Here is a 22,199-nt window from a genome sequence, read left to right on the forward strand (position 1 = left end):
GAATGTGTCTCCTGTCTCCATAAAGGATTGAACGCGGGACACCTTGTCTTAAAATGCGACAGCAAGAGAGGGAGAGAGAGACCAAGATAAGAGGGAATGTCTGTGTAGGTGTAATTTCAACTTTTCATTAATGTTAGAATACATTTTTCTCATTAGCGTAACTAACACTTTGTGCCCCCCCTCCCCTGCAATTTTCAGTTGTGCGTCCCTACTCGTTAAAAAAAACCCTTCCTTTTCTAAATATTAATTCGCGCCTACAATTATTTTAGGTATATACAAATATGAATACATACATGTACTTTGAATCAGTGAAAAACTGGTACGACAAATTGTACAAAAGTATGAAAATACACTGTTACTACAAAAATTATGATATTCTTAAATGTCCATTACCAGTCCTCTCTCTGCGTTTTTTGATGGAAGGAAATTCTTGTGCTAGTTTGGTCAAGTCCAGTTTCCGATCGCTTTCGATGCTTGACAACGCCATTCCACTCAATCTCAATCTTGTCATTGTGCTTCTCAAGTAATTTTTGATCAATTTTAGCTTCGAAAACAACCTCTCAGCTGATGAAGACGTCACAGGTAGGGTCAAATATAGCATATAAGCAGTGATACGTCAGGAATGCTACTAATCAGAATTTTTGTTTTCTATCAAGAGGAATTCTGTACGTACCTTCGCTGATGTTCGACATGTTTCTTCTTTCGATTTCAGTTAACACTACATTCCGGAAACAAACAATTTTTGTAGCTACAGTGCAAGATACATCTTCATATTTCTCCCAGAAATTAGTAGTGGATTCCAATAACTGTATGTGAACTATTGGTCTTTCTTAATTTATCATTCTTAGTGCGCCCCTGGTTTTTCTATTTGAAATCTAAATGTTTATTTCACGGCTATACCCGACTACTACCCGATCATGTATTACCCGTCGACTACAATTTGCCATTCCTACATCCGCCACTGTGATGACAGCAATAATCACAGGAATGTCAATAGTGTTTGTTCATTCGTGAATTAAAACAATTCTTTCGAGCTTAATTACAAAAAAATACAAAAAAAACAACAACTTTAATATTAAGCTTGGAAGTAATCTACAAAGAACGATGACTAGACCTAACCTACTACATTTTTTTATGACATTTTATGAGTAACAAGAATAAGAGATTTCTTTCACAGCCGTAGTGGCGCTGGAAAACGCCCGCAGTGTTCTTCCCCTTGCTGTTTGATGCTGGCATTAACATCCGCTGATAAAAATGAGTTACGGTTCAGTGCACATATCACCCACACCGTACCATGCTGAGAACACGATAGAAATAGAGGAACGCCTATAGCCATGTCTCGGGGGGATCCAACACAGCCAGTAGGATGATCAAGTAAAAACATCCATTTCCGTTGCACAAAGAGAGCATACAATAGCTTGTATGTGCTCTTTTTTCGAGTTTTAAAAGGAGCCATTGAATATAATTTTATCTGCTGTTGCTTGACGATGAGAGAACTGCTATTGTGCACAGAATAGAAGTCAGGTTTCTTGCCCTTGCACAAAACTTTTCTCAGGTATTGCCGCTTGTTCCAACTCCTGCTTTGCCATTTGCCGCGCCGACCCGACTTTGGTCACCCCTGGCTGTGCTTCACCTGCCCGTCCTTGGCGTGGTTCCGGTGAGTTTGTGTGGAGAAGTGAAAGAAGGCAGGAGTGTGTAACAACGGTGTGTTCGGTTTGTTTGCAGTGATGTTTGTGGACGGTGTTTTCCCTGGCTCATAGTGATGAAGATATTCTGCAGATCTGCTCATCTCAAGGTACTGTGTTTACAAAACTTGACCTACAATAACACCTCTAGAACAAAGGTAGCCGGCACAACAATGTCACGCTAACGCTGATGCTCCGATGAGCGCCAGGTGACTTCCGGTTAGGTTTCGTTCCGTTCCTTCCTCTGTGCAACAGGTGTCCCCAGTCACATGTCCAGACGTAGTTCTTTCATATTTTGACGTAGCTTGCATGCGTACTTCGCGGGGAAGGGGGGTTTTTGCGTGCGTCTTTTTGCCTTGGCATTTAGGCACTCAATCGTAACAGAAGCGAATGACCCTTGCCGCATGCAAAGCAATGGTAATGGAATATCTCTCTAGGTAGGTAGCCTTTTGTAAAATTCCTCGAACGCAAATCCGCCAAGAGTACATGAACTGGTGTTCCATAGCAACAATGCACTTATGTTAGAAGAAGACAAAACGTTGCGAGGAATTAGACATTCATGACAACACAGTAACGAAGATTTTGCCTCCTGTACTTTGCTTCCCAAACCAACATGACGATACATATTTACTAAGCTTATATCTTATCTTATTGTGCCTATGCAGTTAGAAGCTACAACGTCATTGAAAATTAGAAAAACAAGAATTGTGTAAAGACCCTTTGTGCTTCAATCCTGATGTGCAGATTAAAGAAGCACAGAGAGCATCGGCTTTTTAAAATATCCCTTTAACCATGGCTGGTCTTGCGACATATTTGCATTTCGAAGGGAGGGTAACTGGCTTTTAATCCTGAACAAAAAAAAAGAATAGAATGGATGGTCCTGCATATCGTTATTTCCATCTGCAGCAACGCGAAGCTACCTCCCCTCCCCCATTAAGGGTAGGTGGCGGTTGGTTTATTTAGTATTATCCCTTCCATAAATATAACTTTGACATTTCATGAATAAGTTTCACCCCATTCATATGCTCACTGACTAGGGTATATATAGGGTTGCCAGTGGCGGCGATTGGGTTCCAAAGCTAGGGGGGGGGGGGGCAAGGGCAGTTTACTTTCCCTTGATAGATAAGGTTTAGCATAGTGCGGGGGCAAAAGTGGCAAAAATTGGGGGGCTTGCACCCCTAATCGCCGCCACTGGGGGTTGCTATAATTCATAAGTATAAAAAACCAGGACGCCGCTGACCGGAAGTCTGTTTGGAATAGGGGGTGGGGTGGACTCAACAAAAGTAATATCACAGATAAGGGTATATACACACCCTTATCCGTGGTAATATGTATGTACAACCATAATTATTTTGGACTATAGCCTACGCAGAAACTGCTGCAGGGTTTGAAAGATGTTAAGGTATTTCAGAAATGATTTTCATGGACGCGGAGGAAAATGAAAACACCACCTTGCCTAAGTTTAGATGACACACTTTTGCAACAAAGGTCAGGAAAATTCAAGCCAAAAATAATTTTCAGGAAACTATTTTCTATCGTACATAATAGATTAATGTGTAGGAATGTAATTAATAAATAACGAAAAATATGCAATGGAAGAGTACGTTAACTAAATTCAGCACTGAAGACAGAAGGAAAAATAATAGTAGCCGATTCAATGTTTTGTAAAATTAGCATTTTAAAATTGTCCACTCATTTACCTAAATAGAAATAATCTTCATGAAAGCATAATATTCAACATTTCTGTTTTTCCACTCGATTCCGGGACATTAGCGCGTCACGTAGAAATTTTATAGGACACCGGGGCAAATGACATCATTCCGGGACGTATAGTAACCCTATAGGTATATAGCCCTACTAATTATCCAACTTTCGTAGGCAAGCGCTGATTGTAGCATGCTCAAAAGCCAGTACTCCCGGGTTCGAGTAGGGGGACAAAAACGGTAACGCTCTTCTGTTTCGGTATTTTACACCGCATTTTATCTTTTACGTTAATCGCGGTGGATGAGGGATGATCTGGAACCATGCCCAGTGGCGTGCCCAATGTATAGTGGGGGGTCATACCCCCCACCGTTGGCCCAGTATTCCTAAAATAAGGGAGGGAAGACAGAAAAATATGGCCAAATTAAGATTGACTACTAAAAAAGTATACGTAATCCCTTCCTTTCGAAAATCCTGATCACGCCACTGGCCATGCCAGACCAAGGTACGAACCTGGAACCTCTGGCTTCTTAGCGCGTTATGGTGACCACTCTGCCACCGAGACCAGCGGAAATCCTTTGAGACGTTGAGTATACTTTATTTGTTTCAGCAAATAATTACGATTTCGCCTAGAAAGTATTTAGAATAGAATATAATAGTATTTTTATTTTCTGCTTGTATATTAGAGCAACTGCAATTACATTATAGTGTCAAAATCATGCTGTTCTCTACATATCTCTCGTCACACGTCGTTTGTAACATCAATACTGCCAATGAATAGAAATAAAAGATAGTTCATATTTGGTTAAAAAAAAAGTACCATTTTGCTTTACTGAGTATGTTTTTGGAAACGAAAACGGTCATTCATAATTTAAAGGGAAAATTATTGTTGTGACAACACTACAACACCTTTATGAACTTTGTGGAGTAAAAAATATGAAATTTCAGTTGCAAAATAATTGAAGCAGGGGGAGTTTTTAGACCACTTGAACTACGAGCGCCACTTGTAATGGCGTCGGACATGGCAATGTGGTTGCAACAGACCACTGACCATGCACAAAACGCAATATACATATTCCATGTAACTTTTAGAATTAATGCAGAGTAGCCAGTTTCTGAAGTATAACGAAGCTTAGAGGAAAGTGGATATAACTCATTAAGGTACAAATGAAAAGGGTGGATTGAAGCCAGGGATCCTCCTCTACATAACCCAAGGGAAGTTTTCGTATTATGCAACTCAAATATTTCCATTAAATTTTCAAATACAAACTTGAACATAAAACAAGTCTTGTTTCGTACTTTCAAACTTCAGTTTAAAGTACAGTAGTCTTCAACATATTTCACTGCCAATATGTACCATATAATTGCAAAGTAATACTAAAGAGTATTTAAAATATTTGTTGTTGGCTATAACAAGATAATCGGCCAAAGCGTTTCAAGAGGGTGTACGAAAAATATTTGTTTTTGCTTATTTCAAATTTTCAGGGCATTACTTAGAATTTGTCACTAGGACATTTTCAACCAAAGTGCGTAGTTTTGACAGAAGTTGAGGGCCAGAGCACAAAGATATTGGCTAACATAACTGCTGTAAAATTACAGATCCTGAATTGTTGAATTTGAGTCAAATCGGTCAACACATTTCACATGGTTGACGAAAATTCGATTTTCCCTATTATGCAAGTTCCATGAATTCAGCTTATATTTTTTTTTAGAAAAAATGAAATGAAATTCATGGACAAACAGCGGATAGAAAGTTTTTAGGTCCAAAATAAAATAATGAATGAGTATTTTAAAATCTCTCTCTGGATAACATTTCAAGAGCTTAACAAAGCTCATAGCGATGGTGCGTAGCGTTGTGGGGGCCATGGGCATACATACAAGGGAGGGCCGTTGCTCCCTCTGAAAAATTAATATCAACCAAAATTTATATATTTTACACATGACTTCATTTCAGTCACTGCAATTTGTGTTATTACAAGAAACAGGTAATTACAAGTAAGGCTGGTAGAAGTCGTTGCAGTAATGCAATAACTCCAAAATGAAGCAGTGCTGTAGAGAAAAATGCCTTGATTGCCACCCTTTTTTTCCGAAACAATTCCTGCGGGTACCTTGGGTGCGAAATCATGGGGGAGAGAAAGATCTTAATCAACATACCCCCGCCCCCACATACATATATGGAAATAATACGATATACATAATTATAATGTTATTAAGTATAAAAATAAGTTACTAAATTAAAAATATATTAGTATAATAATAATTATTAATTACATAGAAATAAGTTAATTTCTTGCTTTTAATATATGCAGATATAAAGTAGCAAACTAATTCCTTTACTAACTGGTTAAAGACGTTAATAAATTATGAAATAGTTGAAGTGGTTTTATTATGTATAAGTTTTTATTTAGTTTTTTCTTTATGTTAATATAAATCAATTAGATTTCATAGTTATTTTTGTCTTGCATTTTTTTTACTTTTATTGTGCGTATTGAGGTAGATTTGTTAATGATCTCTTGAGAGAGAGAAAGCATTCAACACTCACAACCACACTAATTTGTGTGTTTTCTATATTATTCTTAGTAAGTATATTTGAAATTAAAAGTACGGTAAGTGCTTATCTTTGGTTTGTTATAACAAAAGCTCTGCCCCCGGAATTTTTTGTTGGGGAGGATTTTTGTAGCCAAAATTGTTGGTGGGGGGAAATACCCCCCCCCCCCCCGAATTTCGCCCCTGCTTTGGTGGGTCATGTTGTGGGCATGCCACTGGTTTATTGCAACTTGAGCCCTTAAAAATCACACTTTGAAATGGTACAGTACGCTAGAAAATTATCCGGAAATATTTTAAGTGGTTTCTTTTTCAGTTGCACCAAATCGGTATACAAAATTTAAAAGCAGAGAATATAATTGGATGTTCATAGGTGCCTGTTGAGTTCTCTGCTTGACGGACAAAGCAACAATCATAAAAAATACAGTATCTAAACCGGTTGTACAAGTTACGTTGAAGTTTTCGATGCAAGTGTGCTTCGAAAATCGAAGGAGGAAACCCTAGGCATGCCAGCAATTCTGCGAAATGAAAACTTATGCTGAACCCAGGAACATAAAAGTTAGGCCAGGAAGTTCGTAAGAGAGGAATAGATCTAATTAATATGCAGATATAGAATATATATATATACACACACACACACACACGCCTTTGTTATTAAATTCTTGCGCTTCTTTTCGCGTTCATAACAATAGAGTCCTGGATGGCAGAGTGGTAACGTCCTCGCCTTGTAATCAAGGTGTCCCGGGTCGATACCCGGTGGAGGCACATAGTGGTTCGGATCCCACTTTAAACTGTAGGTCCAGTCCCGTTTAGCCTTTCTGTGCATAAAGTGAACTTGAAACTGAAACTCCACTTTCCTTTTAGGAAAGGCAACAGAAGCCGTGTCTCATGTTTACAGCTTCAGCCGCCAGTACCTCGTTGACTTGCGACATTGCAGTTACCAGCCGGAGTGTACTACGTGGAAATTAGGTTGCCTTTTAGGTCACCTCTTATACCCAGCAACACTGTTGAGTGCCAAGGGATAATGGAGGATAATTTCTCGTGAATAGCATTTTCCGGAGAATTATGTGTCTGTATTTTTTAGAACAAAAAGGAGAAATGAGAGTTCCTTTTCCGGGAAATCCCCTCCACTCATTTAGAAATATCGCCCACGCTGTAAATGATGGCTCACTTCAATTTAAATGTATTTGAACAAAATCAGTTTCCATTCTCATTACTTCCAAATAAATGTTTTTTTTTTTCTGTTCAAGGATTTATCAAAACGTGTTTGGAAATCACCCACAAAAATTTATCCAAATGAAATATTCCTGTTATCAATGGTCGACGTTCGAGTGAGGATCAGGGTGTATTCCTACAGCTAAGATAAATTACGTAAGCATCTCCTCACTTCTTGCCAAGTCTTGGCCAAGAATTTCCTGTTCTACTTCGAACGCTGCCTGTTGGAAGTCCAGTTACCGTCGAAGTACTATCCTTCTTCAGGCTCACTTACTTCAACTCTATTCGCTCTGATGCCTTCGATTCTTGGGGAAAATGGCCTCCCCGATGGCGCAGTGGCAGCGTCGTCGTCTTGTAATCAAGGGGTCCCGGGTTCGATACCCGGTGGAGGCACAAGTGGTTCGGATCCCACTTTAAACTGTAGGTCCAGTCCCAATTAGCCTTACTGTGCATGAAGTGGACTTAAAACAACATATCAATCAATCAATCAATTCTTGGGAAACATTCAACGTGAGCCTCGAGAGGAGGCAATAGCCAAAAGTCTGAAGGTGCTAGATCAGGCGAGTAAGGCAAATGCGTTTCTCCGCCAGGAACTTGATGTTACATCTCTCGAATTAGAACATAAACCGCAGTTGCCACACTTACCAGGATGGTGTGGAAGATTGCCACGTATCCGGAGAAGCGTGCCTGCCACATCTTTTCTTTTATGAACACATTCGTGCCATTCTGGGAACTTTTTGATAATACCTCGTACTAGCGTTGTGCCTTCACATAAAAACCTGGGGTAAGATGCAAAAAAAAAAAGAAGTATGGACTTGAAATTTGTATTATCCAGTAACTACTTACATCACACAACAAATTGGTGTCTTATGTACTATGCAGGGATATATATATTAGGCTGGACAATAACCGCCTAACTCCGACACGAATTGGTGGACAAAACACGTCCCGACGACATAGTGTTGCGTATCAGATTATTCTACTCGGCACATTTACTCTCTTGCACGTTAAAAGATCGGTATAAGAATAATAGAAAATTTACATATGCCAATATTTTATGAAGATTTTATTCGGGTTCATTAATTTCACATTATACTTCCTTCAACTGCTGAGAGTAAATATTACTTCGTCAAGGAAAGTACACAACGAAGCTAACCAGAAAATATTTGTAAAATATATTTCGCACTGTTAAAGATATAAGCGGTTTATAAGCATGGCATGTTAATCGGACATTCTCCATTGTCTACTGCTTTTAACTATACTTATTCCAAAACTACGTGGAGGCACATAGTGGTTCGGATTCCACTTTAAACTTTAGGTCCAGTCCTGATTAGCCTATTTGTGCAAAAAGTGGACTTAAAACAAAAACTCAAACACTATGTTTCGAGAGCACTTCTTCTTTAGGTGAATAAAACATTTTTGCCTGTTGTGGGAATCGAACGTACGACTGACCTGTGATATACTACAAATCCAGCGTCACACACCATTGCCACTTACATTCAGACACGTATTATCACATGCAATAAAACTCTATTAAAAATATTAATTTATACAAATTTGAAATATCTCGATGAATTTCAACATTCACTAACCTGACAAAATCACTATAAAAATAGAAATGCCGATCTACAATATCCAATATTATTGTCGATTTGGAAAATATTTAGAAAAAAAATTTCCCCCTCGCTCCGCTGATAAATGTGAACAAAAGAATAACAACATTTGCATACATCAAACAAGCAGGGTCGGGTGACTACCCGGGACGCCAACCCGGGGCATCCTCCTTGATTAGAGCCAAATCCTAAGCGTGAGTTTATTTTTTTAAATTACATTGCAGATTTATTTGTGTGTGCGAATATGCGAATAGGCAGAAGCCGCTACTAGAAAAATTACATGTACTGTTCAAGATAAGCACGGCACGCAAGATGTGAAACGTGTACGTGTACAATGGAGGTTTTATGCAGAGCACTCAAGCTATTTAACTACCCGTTTACTTTATAATCTGAAGAGCTCATACACAGTTTATCAACAGTGCTACACAATGTGGAAATAATATCACCTTATAAAGAGTCTCTTTCCTACTCAACGTGAAAAGCACAACCGGTTTTTTAACACCTCTGCTACATTGATGGCCCTCTCTCGATGGAAGATCGATCCCACTTCACCCAATTCCAGACCCGGAAAAGTCTTCCAGCTGACCTTCAAGTGTCATCAACGGTTCATCTCCATAGTAATAGCTGTTAATTATGTCATACCTTTCTCCTCTCCCCTTCACAAGGAGTGGATTCCTATTGATGTCCTGAGGCATTCTTGTACGTTTTTTTTATCGTGTCCTGTTACTTGTTCCTGCATTGTGGACTGCTGGAAGGAATCTTGTAACGCTGTGTTCTTTCCTCACCTGCGTTTCCAGTGTACTTCATTTTAAAAGAAAACAAAAAAAAAAAAAAAAAAATAACAATCGAAAAGATATATACATGAGGAGCTATGTAAATTATGACAGCCTTTAATGTGTCTAAACCCTTTCCATCGGTTTAATGAACATTATGCATTAATTGAATAATCGCATCAGCATTTGATGAAATCACTATAATCAACAAACATAATAAACGGTCTTATATTCTTCATGTATAATAATTGTATTTTATTAATATCTTCAGAATAACTGTAAGATTATGTATGATTATGTTTAAAATAAACGGTAAAATGGCAACAACTCGTGTACATTTAAAAAATAATAATTAAAAATAATAACGGTCAGGCATGCTTTGCAATATAATTTGAAAAAAAAAAATGCAAATTAATTCTACATGCACATGACGAAAAATAATATTGTAATTCATAATATAATTACTGCACGTTAGTATGTACAGATATTCGGACAGTAACATTTTATTAATTTGAAAGTGTTTCAAGTCAATAATAATAGTATTAATATTACAGGTACAGTATTTTAATTTCAACCCCTTCCATTATTTCCATTATATACACGGCCATGACTCGAACGCAAAAATAGTTAGAAAATGACAGAAGAGGGGAAAAAAAAAGTATTACTACGTATATTTAATATATTACATATTTGTTTCACATTCTAGTATTTCAGGTATTTTTGTTCATATTTGGCTGCATAAAAATCTCAAATTATTTGTTGATAGTAGTTTTAATAAACTCCTAACGTTCATCTTCACTCTTGTCTTTTTCTAGATTTGAAGCACGTTCCTTACTTTTCTTCTTTTCTCATTGGTCTTTTCCCCCGGAACCATCTTCTCGTCTCATTTATAGATGACCGAAGTGTCTGTAATGTGCAGTTATTCCAGGAGCCAGAGCTGACCTACGTGTTGCAATGTACTTCTTCATAATATGGCAAGGCCAAGACGTATCCGAGTAAGCTTACCTAATACGGCTCATGTGGCGAAGGAATACGTGTAAGGTTCATTGTAGTCCAGAACGGTGGCGATTGTTCCGCAACAATGAAGGGTATCTTTATGATGGCGTTCGGTGAGCGAGGTTCACCCTTCATGCCAGAAATCCTTTGCCAGTGTTAGATTTGGTATATTTATTTCACTTTGCTTATTTACCACTTTTGTCTAATCGTCAAGATGATGATTGATGCTATGATGAAATTGAAGGGACAAGTATTGTTTCGTACTTTCAAACAGTGCAATTGTTGTCACCATATTGACTGACAATAATTACGAATTAATACTGAACATTATTTTCGGCTAAAATAAGGTAATGAGTTATCGACTAAAGCATTTCAATTGGGCGGGCGAAAAATAAATATTTTCTATGTTGTAGGGAACACCAAATTCTATGATATATTTAAATCTACATATTTTTGGAGATTAAGAAACGAAGATCTCAGCATTTTCAGGACATCACATAGGCCTTTGTCATTACATTTTAAATAAAAGTGCGCAGTTTAGGAGGGTAATTGGGGGACAGAACCCAAGGATATTGACTACGATAACTTCTGTTAAAGTATTGTTGAGTTTAAGAAAAATCGGGCAAGACATTTCACATGGGTAACGAAACTTTTTGTTTCCCTATTTTGCGAGTTCTCCGAGTTCTGCTTATTTTGTAAAATCTCCCTTTGGACAACATTTTAAGAGCTTCTTAACAAAGCTCCCAGCGATGGTTTTCGGGTTGGTGGTGGTCAGGGCATCCAGGGGGAGCGAGAGCGGGCCGTTGACCCTTCTGAAAAATGGATGTCAGGAAATAAATGCATTTCACACGTGTAATTTCATATTAGTTACAGCATTTTTTATTTGATATTATAAGAAATTGGTAATTACAACTTAAGACTGGTAGAGATCGATGCAGGAAGCAGTGTTTTAGAGAAAAATACCTTGTTTGACCCTTTCTTTCTGAAAAATCTTCAGCGGAACAAACACACATTAAAAAAGAAAAGAAGTCAAGTACAGGAAAAGGCAAAAATGGGACTGACTTCTGTGATATTCCCCCCTTACCAAAATTCTACATTTTGTGTCGGAAATATGTGTAGCAAGAAAAATATCCATGCCCAGGCTGGGATTCGAACCCGGGACCCTTGGGGGTCGTAGTGCGGTGTGCTAACCACTCCGCCACGGAGGTAGGCGGACCTAACATATAAATTGTAGGGACAATGAAAAACTTGCATGCGTTTTTGCAACGGGGCAAACTAAAGGTCTCAAGTTTGTGAGATATTTTGCCCAAGTTTCATCCTCAATTTCTCCATTTTGCCATTTCCTGCTAGTAAATGAGCCCTTACGAACACTCGTATATTCTCACGAACTGGAGTAATCCGCCTCCCCCTCCTGTTCCAGAACATACCCATGACTTACAGATGCGTTCTCACGCCCAACGAAGCAAAACGGCGAATGTGTCATTTGGAAGAATGACAACTCTTTGCACTTCTGCGAATTAACCATCAGCCTCTTTCACGCAAGTAGCGAGATCTCGGCTTCATTCTCCTGTCAATAAAACAGTTAATCAGCAAACGATAAGTTGGTAGTATCTGTGACGTGTACACATTGTGCTTCCTTCATACATTCATGGTGTATTTTGCAGAACTAAAGCCGTTCGTATACGATTCAATTGTCATAGAAGAAGAGCATTCATGACTCAACATTATCGACAATTGAAAGGCAATGAACAGCGAGCGCTCTTATTGGTAATATTGCAAGGTCTGAAATTGCACTCGTACACGATGAAAGAAATTTTCTCGGTATTGTAGTCTAAATCTGACACACCAGAGAAACTGTGTGATCATAAGGATATAAAATTATTTCATAAAACAGAATCTTTTCCACTGATAGAAAGGTAGTTTTTCATTTTGTTAATGTAAAATACAATTTAAGATTAACACATAATTTTATATTTTAGGTTAATTGTTGAATATAATGTATTATCAGACTCCTCGCTGCTGCAGAAATATACATTGTTGTATAATTGGATTCGCGCTTAAATAAAAACATAAAATCAGAAAATAATCTTCCACCTCTCCTTTCTCGCAAGTCACAACCACGTGTTCACACATTCTGTGTCGCTCTCTCTTCACCACAGAATAGTAATAAATCGCATTCTGTACCTCGATGCTTGTTTTTCGATAATCGATTTCAGTAGGATGTGATCCTATTGGTGGGCACTGTCATGTCTATTTACAGTTCCTAATTACAAATTCCTTGACGTTAAACACGAATTCCAAAAGCATCATGACGTGTATTCTGACGTCACTTCCTTTAAGCGTGGAATTCAATGTGTTGTTCATGTTTCATTCGGAAAGCACAAGACTGTTTCTGATTTTTCATGTGGTTGCATGGTGAATGCATGGGCATGTGCTGTCTTCGAATTGCTGAGAATATTTAGGTCTGTTAGTGATACTAACGAAGATCATATCGAATATTTTTTGCCTAATTCCTTTAATTAATTAAGTAAATATACTAATAGCAGGGCATGAAATTTCAAGTTTGAAGTCAGTCGGCGGACTAAAATCTTTGGTCGCCACTATTTTATATTGATAAATAATACAAATATAAGCAAGTATTAAAAGGAATATACCTTAGGAATTAATGTTTGTGTAGCGCTGTCGTTCTGCACTGAAGTACCACTTATCAATCGCAGCTGCTGGGTCAAACTCTGACAAGGGGGGTCCATTTACAGAAACTCTGAGCAAATCATCTAGTGTCTCAGTCTTCAGAGAGTTCCTGTAAGCAGTCTTAAGTCTGTTGTGACAGCTGAAACCTCTCTCACTGAAGCTGTGCTCACTGGTAGAACAGCACAAAATGTTAAAATCTGGAGCAAATTGGGGAATCTTGCTGAACACTCCTCACTGTGAATCTTCTCCAGCGTCTGATTCAAAGTCAGAGAAGAAAACAAAAGTTTGTATTCTGTCCACTCTGCTAACAGAACATCCATTTTCTCATTATAGAGGCTCGGCTTCAAGTACATGTAGAGCTTCTTTATTTCTTCTATCCCAAACTGAAGAATATTTTCTTTGTCGAAAACATGCAGAGATGCAATCACATCTGTTGATATAGATTGCAATCTTTCTTTGATGTACACCTTCGCATTGTTAATTAAGTTTCCTCTAACAGTCTGAAACTTGCTCTCCATTTTGAATGTTTGTGAGCTGCACATCCCTGATCTGCCCTGAAATGGATACATGGTCCAAGAAATCTTGTTCGCTTGGTTCAACATTAGATTCCAGGTCAGCCAAAATTGAAATACAGTGTTCAATTCTTATTTTCAGAGATGAAATCAAAAGATTCTTATTTTGTAGTGCCACGCTTAAAGGGTTCAATTTCCTGTAAAAATCCAAAAGGAAGTACAGAAGCTTAACAAATTTAAATTGCTTCAAACTTTTCAGCAAACCCTTAGCTTTAGCCATGTTCAAGATCGGTCACAACAGCTTTCCATGATTCCAAGAGATCTCTTACAGCACTTTCTTTGCTGGTTAACCACCTAATAGTGTGGATAACACTCAGTTTTAGAATTTCTTCTATAACTTCTGCCGTTTCTCTCAAGAGAGTCTTTAGCAGAGCCATGATAAAACTGAAAAATATTCCTAATCACGGAATTAAATGCTCTACGATGTGCAAGGCAGTGAATATTTATCATTTTATTACAAATAGCTTTCATTTGCACAGCCATTCCTGATTTGTGCCTGACCATATTTGTTGCACCATCAGTACCCAAGCATACAATGTAATACTTGTTTCTGTATTTATTTGAACCTATTGGCTTATCAAAGTAATCAGTTATGGCTGTGAAGTAACCAGCAGAAGTAGAGTTTGTGAGCTCTATTACTCCTAAAAGGTCCTCTTTGATGTGACCATAATTTGCATCCACGTATCGAACATACGTACACATTTGCATGCTCGACTGATGATCTATCTGTGGATTCATCCATCAGAAGGCTGATGTATGTGCTTTTCTTTATTTTCTCCACTAGATCTAACTTCGAAGTTTCAGCTATGAAATGAATAAATTCTCGTCATTGCTTTTCATTGCCATACTTAGGTAGACCACTCACACTTAATTTTCCTGCCAAACACAGCAGATCTTCAAAGTCTTTAAATGGCTTCTCATGTTTAGCTACATAGTATGCTACATTAAATAAATTTGTAAGATGGGGTTGGCGTTGAGTGGACACAGGATTTTCAATCGGCTCGCTTTCCAAAACCATGTACGAACGTTGGATTGAGATGTTCGGGCATGTTTGACACACATTTGAAACAACAAAATTTTAGTCGCCAGCCCCAAACTTTTGGTCGCCAATGGCGACCTGGCGACCGGAAATTTCGCGCCCTGCTAATAGAATCATAATTTCTCAAAATATTTTTCCAAAATAAAATTACAATCAAATCCAATTTCATATAGCCACTAGAATGTCACTTTTAGATTTGTTCATAAAATCATTATTCTCAAATTTACATAATGTTTGCAATTAACAGATCAGCACAGTGGCGGTCACAAAACACCAATTTATAACCTGCCATCCCCTTTTCTCCCCCTAAAATTGCCATCCTGATAAATGAGCCTTAACTTGACCCATTAATTAATCTCTAGAACTTCCTGTATGGAATTAAGTGACAATCTAAAGTACTTCAAAAATATCTAAGAGAAGAAGGTTTATAATGCAGAATACCAAGTGCAAATGTCTCCCGCAATTTTCATGTTACATCGCTCATGGTTAGGGTTGCGTGACTTTTGAGACACTCTTCATCATGAGCTCGATCGTTGCGACGATATGATTATGATGACATGATGAAGGTACACTCACAAAGAACACCCATGCACAAGTCGGAATTGGAACCCTCAACCCAGGACCTCTCGCATCGCAGCGAGCTGTTCTAACGACTCCTCCACGGAGGTCGGCTAGTGTGACTTTTAAACTACCTGGTTGGCAAAATTAGTTGGATTAGGCATGCAGCAATCAAGTAGGAAGCTTCCTTTTCAGTTTAGTTCCTAGTTTAACAGCCAATGGGACTTTTAAGCAGGACTTTTAAGCGTTACTCAGTGAATTCTCTTGGATACTTAGTTGAAGAGCAGGAAGTAAATTCAATATCTAGAAAGTAGGTGATTGAAACAGAGTTCCAGTAAACGAATGGTATGCAACCAAATCTGTTCGAACCGTAGGCCTTTTACCCCTAAGCCTTTTTCTAATACGAATTTATTGGGGGGCAGGGACTACTGAGGGCTCGGGAGTTTATGTCCTATAAAACTGTAAAATATGTATGTAATTATGTCATATAAATTGGAAAATATGTCATGAAAAATTACAAACATGTCAGAAAAATGCAGAAATATTCCCAGTAAAGCCAAAAATATGCGCAGCAGTACTCTAGAATTTCTCCTACACCCTATAGAGTAGAGTAGGGGCTGTAATGGGCTGAATGTTAATTTAACTTTTGACTGATTTTTGTGAAAAGCGAAAAAGGCAAAGAAATAAGAACGATTCCCGTCCTTAAATGAGAGAGAACATTTTTCCTCAATAATGTTTGCATGGCTATCAATTGTCGGCGAGAAAAGAAAGTGGGGTATTATTGTTCTGTACTAAGAAAAGACGGCACCTTTCTTCCTCCGTAATTTCCATATCCTGTCATCGACAATATAAACTATCCGTTGTGCTAAAGCTACGAAGAAAAGTATATGAAATAACCGATTATGTGCGAGATAATAACGAAATTATACAGAAATATGTCTTATTACAATGAAATTGAAGAGTGTTGTAAAACGCGAAATTGGTTAAATATGTGAAAATATGCTTTGTCAAGTTTGTCTATTTCGGCTGATTATCATCAGATATGTAAAGATCTCACCCCAATATTAGATCCGAAGCCAAATGAAAAATATGTTATAACATAAAGTTCCGGGCCCTAAGTGATAATAATATCATGCTTCTTTCGTCAAACAAATAGTTATTTATTAATATAATTTGATTCCCATTCTTATCTTTCGTACTATAAATTGTACACAAATATACATAATATAACTGGGGGCCTCCCCGATGGCCTAGTGGTAGCGTTGTCGCCTTGTAATTAAGGAATCCCGGTTTCGATACTCGGTGGAGGCACATAGTTGTTCGGATCCCACTTGTAAGTCCAGTCCCTATTAGCCTTTCTGTGCAGAAAGTGGACTTAAAAACAAACTCAAACATAATAAAACAACGAAATATCTGGAATAATAATAACAATTATTATTACTATTGGAGTTGGCGATCTCAAGCAGGAATTTTGACAATGTCCCTGTAAAATTTCTCTGTGGCTCACTGAGCCTCTAACCAGACATTTACGCTGCAACTACAAATATTAATGAATTGGGGCGGTTTATCACACACTTTATCTCTAGCAGCTTATTGATTACAGAAGTACTGTCGAAACACACTCCACACTCTTGCCACGAATGAATACATCTCGAAGAGAAGAAGAAAGATTCGCTTGAACTTGGAAATCTGCTCTCAGTAGCTTCCATCGCAAATGAGTCACATTCTGATCAGATCTGCATTGTTTTTGCGAAATTCTTAACAATTCATAGATAAGATAACAATTACCCCCCAATCAGCAGAATAGGAGATTCTAGCTAAACCTCTATCAGCAACAGATCTCATTTACGTACAAACTTGCATAAGCTCTCAACAGCACTCCTGCTTCGAGCTCACTGACCTGTTTATCTGAGACACCAATTCAGTCCAGCGGGTTCGAATTCCAACAACTTCCTAATCTGATGGTAACAGCTACATTCTGATCAATAGTTTCATAGATAAATTATGGATGTGCATTGCTCACTCTAGTGCATGCCTCATAGGTAAAAGTGATCAAACACTAAAATAAAAAGAACGAATAAAGAAAGTTTAAGATGTAGCCTACTGTGCTGCTCAAGGAATTGTACAAAACGGTAGCTTGTTACTCAAGGTGAATTTTAGACTATCATAATATCAGTTATGCAACAAAATATAGCACCAAACAGGCACGTATCTAGAAATATATTCCGGGGGGGGGGGCGAACCAAGTGTTCCAGAAATAATAATAATATTTAAATTAAAACAATTAAATTAAATATGGATTATTTTACGAATACTTAAAAAGATAGTACAAGAATATAAATATTACAGCATATATTTATTATCTAGTTTGCGTGCACTTAATATCACCAAATTTGTATAAAACAAGGAAATTAATGTCAAATAGATAAGGAACTAAATATTCATTGAATAGTAATAAAAAGGATGCTCCTGATTAATATTTTATGCATATTTTCATAAGTAGTAGTGTGCATAAATCTTCTTTAGTACTGCCCTTCAAAGCAGTATGACCCCAATATAATCCTTGCCTTCCAAGTTCATAGAAAATAAATAACTATCGATTATACGTAGTACAACATATGCTAAAAAGTACATTTTCATTATTGTATTTTAGTACTTGGTAAGATTACCGCTCCTAAATACGTACCTTGGCACTAAAGTGCAATAAATCTATTTAACACCTAATATTTCTCTTCCGTAATTCAAATATGTCAATTGCTATCATTACTATCAATATTTGACTACCGTTGGGTCCAAGTTTTCATGTTTATACTTCGAAATACGGTGGTTACAACGTATAGTTTAAAAATTACGCACTACACAAACATGGAAATTACCCATCTTATCTGTCGTACACTTGATAATGTATACTTTAATCTTAACAACGATCACTTTGTGTAAAGAGCACGTCACTGTAGAAACGTCAATCAATGCGTTTATACAAAACAGTTATAATCTTAAAAGGAAATTGTGGTCTTATTTCAATCGAGATCTTACGACTTTTCAGTAGTTATATGTTAGCTTCGAAACATGGAGGGATGTGAATAAAGTACAGGTGTAATTATTATTACTTATTGGGTTGGTGTTTTAAGTCAACTTTATGCACAGTAAGGCTAATCGGGACTGGACCTACAGTTTAAAGTGGGATCCGAGCCATATAATTACGGAGAGATTAATATTATTATTATTAGTAGTGGTAGTGTTAGTTGTATGCAAAAGATAATACGAAATGTATTTTTATTTGCATAAAATTTGAAATCGAGAGGGCAATTGCCCCTCTGTGCCTCCCTGTTGGTGCCCTTGCCCCCCTCTGTGCCCTCTTGTTTGCTCGGAGAATTGATTTCCGTTCAAGGTTGGGGGGGGCAATGCGCCCTTTCCCCCCTGTGGTTGCGCCACTGTGTAACTCGTTACGCTGCAAGGAACGTAACAGGGTAAAATTTTCGAACATCATACCGAAGTCTCGAACGAGACAGAGTGTCTTGTTCTCGTCTCGATTTTGTATAGGTCTGTCTCGTCTCGAGAAGTCTCGAAGGGGCAGACAGGTCTGTCTAGTTCTCGGTACCATCGCTGTGTTAATTGAAGATTTATTGGAATTTCTAGAAAGGTTTTAGATCGAAGCGACACGTGTCGCTTGAACGCGAACCCACGGTAATCAATGCAACCTTTCTAACCGAAGTGACACGACCAGCTGCATGTACCGCTTGTCGCTTACGTGTCGCTCGGACTGGGTGTTTTTCTCAATACCGTGCGTTGTGTCGCCTCGGTCAATTGTTTGCGCATGCGCGGTTTTTTTCCCCTTGAGACTGAAAAGGTGTGAGGCTGACTGCAGAGCGAAGAGACAAGGGACACGTGTCGCTTTGAAACCCACCCTGAAAAGTAAATACAACCTTCCGATCCGAAGTGGACTGGATCTCAATGCCGTGTGTCGTGTCGCTTCGATCTGAAATCCCCGTGGCGCTTATCGCCTGCCGAGTGTCACTTCAGTGTGATATCTCCCTGAAGCAAAATCTCCCTGAGCTAACAACAGACCGAGGCGACATGATGCACGCTATTGAGAAAACGACCCAGTCCGAGCGACACGTGCATATTGTCGTGTCGTTTCGGTTTGAAAGGTTGCATTTATTTCTGAGAGTCAGATACCTAGAGACACGCGTCGCTTGTCACGTGTCACCCGTCGCTACGGTCTGAAATCTCCCTTATGTTTCAAGGGGGAGCAAAACCTACCCCCTTTTAAATCAGCCCTTGAAGTGCGATAGGTGAGCGATGTCCCTAGGGAGTGTTGTGTGTTTTCTCCGCAATCGGGTCCTCACGAAAGAGCCGCCATTGGGGCGTTGTAAATTTACAGCAGCGATCATTTGTCTGCACATTGTCTTAACCCGAAGTGCTGAGCCGGATCGTAAATTACGAGCAACATGACATCTCCCTCCCACGAGATTGGCGCACGTGAGACAAAATAGAGCTGGTTTCCCAGCATTCCAAGCGCAATAGGGCGAAACTCAGGTACTGTTATGTTCCTTCGTGAGAGAAGGATGATGGAAATTCGAGGAAACAGGATAAGGAGATCTCTAGCAACGAGACCCGCATGCTATCAGGACAATCGCAGATATCATAATTTAGAAAGTACAATATTTCCGAGAGCTTATGGAAACATGTATATTTAACGGTCATTTCCCTTTATAATGAAGCTGGGATATTCCCAAGTTGCACAAAAATAATTGACATTAATACTGCTAATAGTTTAATGATGTAAATATGCGAGCGCATGACATTTTTTATTTATGAAATTGTGAGAGACCGCTTTTTTGTTTTAAAGCTTTGTTGCATATTTACCAGTGCAGTGCTCTGCGAGTTCGGGGGTAATGCAAAGAAAGGAAAGGGGTGGGGGATGCAAATTAATAGAAACAAATGGGCGGCGCTCTCACCCTTCGTGCGAACGGTCCCGCGTTCGAGGCTCGATGGGAGGTCCAGAACGCCGTGACGACATGGCTACATGGAAGAAACAAAAGCGGATTCCGATATATAGATACGGTTACAAAACAGCGGCGATGGGACTCGAAAGCTGACCAAGTGTCACCCAACAAAAAAAGGTCATTTGGCAGCCTATGGTCCTCCAAGAGCTGTTGCGCCACTGAGTGTAGTTCAATTAAGGGAGATTTCAGACCGAAGCGACTAGCGGCAGATGACAAGCGACAGTCTGAGCGACAAGCAAGGTTTGATTGATTACTGAGGGTTCACTTCTAAGCGTCAAATGTCTCTTATCTACTGTCGCTTACATCTGAAATCTCCCCAAAGAGAAGTTAAGAAAAACTGAAATTTCAGACTCAAGTTACAGTCCAGTTTCTTGAACGTAACAAATTGTTTGCAGTATCTATGCAATTACAATCCTTATTGCTTCCTGAAACTTTAAAATTAGTTCCTTGTCAATACTCTTGTTCTTTATCGGTCATGACAGTATCAAATTCTAAATATGATGTCAGTTATATTTTATCAATTCGGTAAATATTGCATCTTATTGTGACAAACTAAATAAATAATTTTTAATGGATATGAATTTCATAATAAAATTAAATGCCAATATATTCTATTTGGTTAATTCATTTAAGTAATTAAAAAAAAGTTGAAAAAAGATTAAAAAAAAGTTAGTTTTGAGGGTTTCAAAATTCTTGATCGTACAAATATGTTACCTGATAGAGAAAAATGGGGTACATTTTTTAGTTCAGCATGCTCTCCTGTATGCCTGTGGAATTTTTAAGGTTGATAACATTTCGCAGGATGAGTGATATATTAGGATATACCTGGATATATTAGGCCGAAATACGCCAACAAATAATGCAATCTTAGTTCCTCTTATGAATAATTCCCTTCGGGTTTCCTGAATCCAGTTACCAAGTGTTTATGGTTTGCAGTATGCAGGGCCGGTGCAAAATGAAGGCCTAACAGGGGCATGACACACCAAACTTTTAAATGACTTTCTTTTCTTGATTTGATTGAATTGCTTTATTTTACTTCGCTTCTTGTGCCACTTTTGGTTCATTTGCGAAGATGAGGATGAGTGATGATATGATGAAATTGATGAATGGACACTCACAAACATCCATGTCCAGGCCAGGATTCGAACCCGGGACCCCTGGTGTCGTAGCGCTATGTGCTAACCATTCTGCCACGGGGGCCGGCGACTTTCTTTTCTGTTTGACGCAATGTTTCCACGGTACGAACCTTCGAAAATGGAACTTTGTCCTGATTGTATGAAACCACGCTTGACATGTTTACAGTAGCCATTAATGGATTAACTCTGCAATTACGATATCAAAATATATGACTCATCTACAAATGGATATCCGTTTGGTATGTCCAAATACTTCGCATAATAAAATAATTTTGGCCTGGTATTCAAATATCATACACTCGTCTGACTGACATGCGGGAGACCTAGGTTCGATTCCCGGAGTGGGTGATCTCAGGTGGGAATTTTTCCGACGTCTCTGACTGCAACCTCTCTGGGGCTCACCCAGCCTCTCTATTCAATGCTTACCTAAGGCAACCCTGGGGGGTTAAAGTGGCTGGAGTCTGGTGTTGATAACATCACCTGTAATTGGGCTGGTGTCCCTACCTCTACATCCCCTATGCCTTCATGACTTAACCTTTACCATACAATCTATTTTACCAAAGTTCGGGCTCGGTCTGGTTTCGATTTTTAAGATGCCTTTTCTGTCTGAGTGCCATCCCCAGATCTGTGCAAATCAAATGAAACTCTTGTTACAATTCCACTAAAA

At 38.5% G+C, this 22,199-nt stretch overlaps 1 protein-coding gene across 1 annotated transcript in view; it reads left to right on the forward strand.

Annotated features, from left to right (window-relative positions):
- Nucleotides 1-1,641: 1,641 nt before the first annotated feature.
- LOC146003848 (advillin-like) overlaps nt 1,642-22,199 on the forward strand; it is a 143,306-nt gene continuing 122,748 nt past the window's right edge. Inside the window, exon 1 of the mRNA XM_083142310.1 lies at nt 1,642-1,795. The gene's annotated coding sequence lies outside the window, so the exon portion shown is untranslated. The remainder of the gene's footprint in view (nt 1,796-22,199) is intronic.

This window comes from Lepisma saccharinum, chromosome 20 (genome assembly GCF_977018435.1).
Source record: "Lepisma saccharinum chromosome 20, izLepSacc3.1, whole genome shotgun sequence".
Classification (NCBI taxonomy): domain Eukaryota; kingdom Metazoa; phylum Arthropoda; class Insecta; order Zygentoma; family Lepismatidae; genus Lepisma; species Lepisma saccharinum.